Source organism: Stegostoma tigrinum, chromosome 50 (assembly GCF_030684315.1).
Source record: "Stegostoma tigrinum isolate sSteTig4 chromosome 50, sSteTig4.hap1, whole genome shotgun sequence".
In the NCBI taxonomy this organism is placed as follows: Eukaryota; Metazoa; Chordata; class Chondrichthyes; order Orectolobiformes; family Stegostomatidae; genus Stegostoma; species Stegostoma tigrinum.
In genome coordinates this window covers 809582-814581 of record NC_081403.1, presented here as the reverse complement: position 1 = coordinate 814581, position 5000 = coordinate 809582, and the positions used below count along the sequence as shown (strand labels likewise).

Here is a 5000-nt window from a genome sequence, read left to right as displayed (position 1 = left end):
ACGGAGGGGGGTGACAGAGATAGGGAGGGGGGTTGTAGGGGGACGGAGGGGGTGACAGAGATAGGGAGGGGGTGTAGGGGGACGGAGGGGGTGACAGAGATAGGGAGGGGGTGTAGGGGGACGGAGGGGGGTGACAGAGATAGGGAGGGGGTGTAGGGGGACGGAGGGGGTGACAGAGATAGGGAGGGGGTGTAGGGGGACGGAGGGGGTGACAGAGATAGGGAGGGGGTGTAGGGGGACGGAGGGGGTGACAGAGATAGGGAGGGGGTGTAGGGGGACGGAGGGGGTGACAGAGATAGGGAGGGGGTGTAGGGGGACGGAGGGGGTGACAGAGATAGGGAGGGGGTGTAGGGGGGACGGAGGGGGTGACAGAGATAGGGAGGGGGTGTAGGGGGACGGAGGGGGTGACAGAGATAGGGAGGGGGTGTAGGGGGACGGAGGGGGGTGACAGAGATAGGGAGGGGGTGTAGGGGGACGGAGGGGGGTGACAGAGATAGGGAGGGGGTGTAGGGGGACGGAGGGGGTGACAGAGATAGGGAGGGGGTGTAGGGGGACGGAGGGGGTGACAGAGATAGGGAGGGGGTGTAGGGGGACGGAGGGGGGTGACAGAGATAGGGAGGGGGTGTAGGGGGACGGAGGGGGTGACAGAGATAGGGAGGGGGTGTAGGGGGACGGAGGGGGTGACAGAGATAGGGAGGGGGTGTAGGGGGACGGAGGGGGTGACAGAGATAGGGAGGGGGGTTTTGATATTGGGAGGGTTGGGAGGGGCGTTCAGTGATTGAATGTCGAAGGGGTGGGTTGGTGGGGGGGGGGTGAGGTTTGATATTGATAGCGACGCGATTCCACCCACCCCCCGGTCCTGGTGCCACCCCCTCTCCATTCCGGGTGCCCGCCCTCAGCTCAGGTCAATGAGGGGTCCCGAGGCTGTTTGCCAATCTCCCCCCTCGTCCCTCCTCAACCTCCAGCACTCCCGCGCCCTCTCCACCCCCTCCCCGTAGCGCCGATGGAGGGCCAGGAAACCTCCCGAGGGTGGAGCACCGCCTGGCCCGTCCCCAAGTGCCAACGCCTCCGCCCCGGGGCCTCCGGCGCCCGGCCTGGTCAGCTCCCTGTAGCGCCTCTCCAGGTCGGCCAGCACCAGTCGGGCGCAGGCCAGGCTGGAGGAGGAGAGGGCCCGCACCCAGGCCAGCTGCTCCTCCGGGGTTTCCGCCGCCAGCCGGCAGGGGGGGGGGCCCGCCCGCCTCGGGTACAATGCCCCGGTGCACGCAGAATCCGTAGCCCCCGCCCGCTGCCTCGCACAGCTCGACAGAGCAGCCCTCGGTCAGGAGCAGCAGGCCCAGGGGAGGGGCGCTGCGCGGCCTCCCGTAGTAGAACAGCAGGTTGCCCCGCAGCTCGCACCAGAGGCGCCGGGGCCGCTCGCCGCCCCCGCCCTCCTGTAGCAGGTAGCCCTGGTGGTCCGGAGGGAGCGGGCGCCGCCCGTAGCCAGCCAGGGTCCTCACGTTCAGCTTCATGGCACACTCTGGCCCGAGCTCACCCAACCACCGCCCCCAACTCTCCTCCCCCTACACCCCACTCGAAGGCCCTGGGGTCAGGAATCCCCTCTGCTGGCAGGTGGCCAGGGCCGGGGTTGGGGGGATGTCACGAGGTGGGTCTGAGGGGGTAAAAAACGGCAGGGAGGGGCGGGCGGGTGACAGAGGGAGGGAGGGAGGGGAGATAGAGGGATAGAGAAGGGAGAGGGACAGGAGGGATAGAGAAGGGAGAGAGAGCTAGAGGGGAGAGAGAGATAGAGGGAAGAGAGAGGGATGGGGGAGAGAGAGAGATATAGAGGGGAGGGAGGGAGATATAGAGGGGAGGGAGAGAGGGATGGGGAGAGAGAGAGAGATTAGAGGGAGGGAGAGATACAGGGGAGAGAGAGGTAGAGGGGAGTAGAGGGGAAGAGAGAGAGATCGAGGGGAGAGAGAGAGATAGAAGGGACGGAGAGATAGAGGGGAGAGAGAGATAGAGGAAAGAGAGAGATAGAGGGAAGAGAGAGATAGAGGGAAGAGAGTGATAGAGGGAAGAGAGAGATAGAGGGAAGAGAGAGGGATGGGGGGGAGAGAGAGATATAGAGGGGAGGGAGGGAGATATAGAGGGGAGGGAGAGATAGAGGGGAGAGAGAGGGATGGGGGAGAGAAGGGAATAGAGGGGGAGAGAGAGAGATCGAGGGGAGGGAGAGATAGAGGGGAGAGAAGTGGATGGGGGAGAGAGAGGGGAATAGAGGGGGAGAGAAAGAGATAGAGGGGAGGGAGAGATAGAGGGGAGGGGGGAATAGAGGGGGGAGAGAGAGAGATCGAGTGGAGGGAGAGATAGAGGGGAGAGAGAGAGAGATACAGAGAGGAGGGTGGGAGATATAGAAGAGAGAGAGAGTGATACAGAGGGGAGGGAGAGAGATATAGGGGGAGGAAGAGATTAAGGGGAGAGACAGCAATACGGGGGGAGAGAGAGAGATAGAGAGGGGAGGGAGAGATACAGGGGGAGAGAGATAGAGGGAGAGGGAGAGTGGAGATAGAGAGAGATGTTTTGGTCTGATTAAACCACACAATTACATCACCATTCTTCACTCTCTCCCCGAGCCTCACTCTCTCCCTCTTCCCATCTCCCCGAGCCTCACTCTCTCTGTCCCTCTCCCTCTCCCTGAGTCTCTCTCTCTCTGTCCCTCTCCCCGAGTCTCTCTCTCTCTCTGTCCCTCTCCCTCTCCCCGAGCCTCTCTCTCTCTGTCCCTCTCCCTCTCCCCGAGTCTCTCTCTCTCTCTGTCCCTCTCCCTCTCCCTGAGTCTCTCTCTCTCTGTCCCTCTCCCTCTCCCCGAGTCTCTCTCTCTCTCTGTCCCTCTCCCTCTCCCCGAGTCTCTCTCTCTCTGTCCCTCTCCCTCTCCCCGAGTCTCTCTCTCTCTGTCCCTCTCCCTCTCCCCGAGTCTCTCTCTCTCTCTGTCCCTCTCCCTCTCCCCGAGTCTCCCTCTCTCTGTCCCTCTCCCTCTCCCCGAGTCTCTCTCTCTCTGTCCCTCTCCCCGAGTCTCTCACTCTCTGTCCCTCTCCCTCTCCCCGAGTCTCTCTCTCTCTCTGTCCCTCTCCCTCTCCCCGAGTCTCTCTCTCTCTGTCCCTCTCCCCGAGTCTCTCACTCTCTGTCCCTCTCCCTCTCCCCGAGTCTCTCTCTCTCTCTCTCCCTCTCCCCGAGTCTCTCTCTCTCTCTCTCTGTCCCTCACCCCGAGTCTGTCTCTCTCTGTCCCTCTCCCTCTCCCTGAGTCTCTCTCTCTCTGTCCCTCTCCCCAAGTCTCTCTCTCTCTCTGTCCCTCTCCCTCAATCTCTCTCTCTCTGTCCCTCTCCCTCTCCCCGAGTCTCTCACTCTCTGTCCCTCTCCATCTCCCCGAGTCACTCACTCTGTCCCTATCTCTCACCCCGAGTCCCTCTCTCCCTGCGTCTCTCTCTCTCTCTCTCTGTCCCTCTCTCTCCTGAGTCTCTCTCTCTCATTCCCAGACTCTTTCTTTGTCTCTCTTTCATTCCCACTTTCTCTCTCTCTCTCTCTCTCTCTCTCTCTCATTCCCAGTCTCTCTGTCCCTCTCTCTCTTGCTCCCCACTTCCTGCTTCAGGGTCCCTCCCAGCCTCACTCCCCCCCCTCGCCCCCAGTTCCACTCCCTCACTTACTCCTGGTCTCTGTCACTCTCTCTTACTCCCAGCTCTGGGTGAGTGCCACTGCGAAACCGATGCGGAAGCTTGGTCCCTGAGATCGAGAGATCGAGGATCAACCAGCAGGTCCTAAAGCCTGATTCACATTGATACACACAGACAGAGCGAGACACAGTGATATACACACTCACACACACACACACACACACACACACACACACACACACTCACTCACTCACTCACTCACTCACTCACTCACTCTCTCACTCTCTCACACACACACTCTCACACACACACACTCTCTCTCTCACTCTCTCTCTCTCACACACTCTCTCTCTCTCACACACACACTCTCTCTCTCTCACACACACACTCTCTCTCTCTCACACACACACTCTCTCTCACACACACACACACTCTCTCTCACACACACACTCTCTCTCGCACACACAAACACACACACACACACTCTCTCACACACACTCTCTCTCTCACACACACTGTCTCTCTCTCACACACACTCTGTCTCTCACACACACACACTCTCTCTCGCACACACAAACACACACACACACACTCTCTCACACACACTGTCTCTGTCACACACACAGACAAACACATATACAGCGATAGACACACACACACATACATGCACACACACAGAATGACATACTAATAGGAGAGAGAGGGATCGATAGAGGGGAGAGAGGGCGAGAATGAGGCAGAATGAGATGAGCAGAAGCGGTGAGAGACTAACTGAGGGAGAGAGGGACGAGCCCACACTCTCTCTTGTCCATCCGTCCATCTCTCTCTCACTCCGACTCTCTTTCTCTCTCTCTGGCTCATCCCTCTCTGTCTTTCTTTCTTTCTCTCTCTCTCACTCATTCAGGCTCTCTCTCTCTCACTCACTCACACCCAGTCTCTCTCTCTCTCTCTCTCTTTCTGTCTCACTCACACCCAGTCTCTCTCTCTCTCTGTCTCATTCACACCCAGTCTCTCTCTCTCTCTCTCATTCTCACTCACTCACACCCAGTCTCTCTCTCTCTCTCTCTTTCTGTCTCACTCACACCCAGGCTCTCTCTCTCTCTCTCTTTCTGTCTCACTCACACCCAGTCTCTCTCTCTCTGTCTCTCTTTCTGTCTCACTCACACCCAGTCTCTCTCTCTCTGTCTCTCTTTCTGTCTCACTCACACCCAGTCTCTCTCTCTCTCTCTCTTTCTGTCTCACTCACACCCAGGCTCTCTCTCTCTCTTTCTGTCTCACTCACACCCAGTCTCTCTCTCTCTCTCTTTCTGTCTCACTCACACCCAGTCTCTCTCTCTCCCTCTCTCTTTCTCTCTCATG

At 59.3% G+C, this 5000-nt stretch overlaps 1 pseudogene; it reads right to left on the bottom strand.

The window, feature by feature from the left end:
• Window positions 1–895: 895 nt before the first annotated feature.
• On the bottom strand, window positions 896–1647 carry LOC132207500 (sesquipedalian-1-like; annotated as a pseudogene).
• Window positions 1648–5000: the final 3353 nt, after the last annotated feature.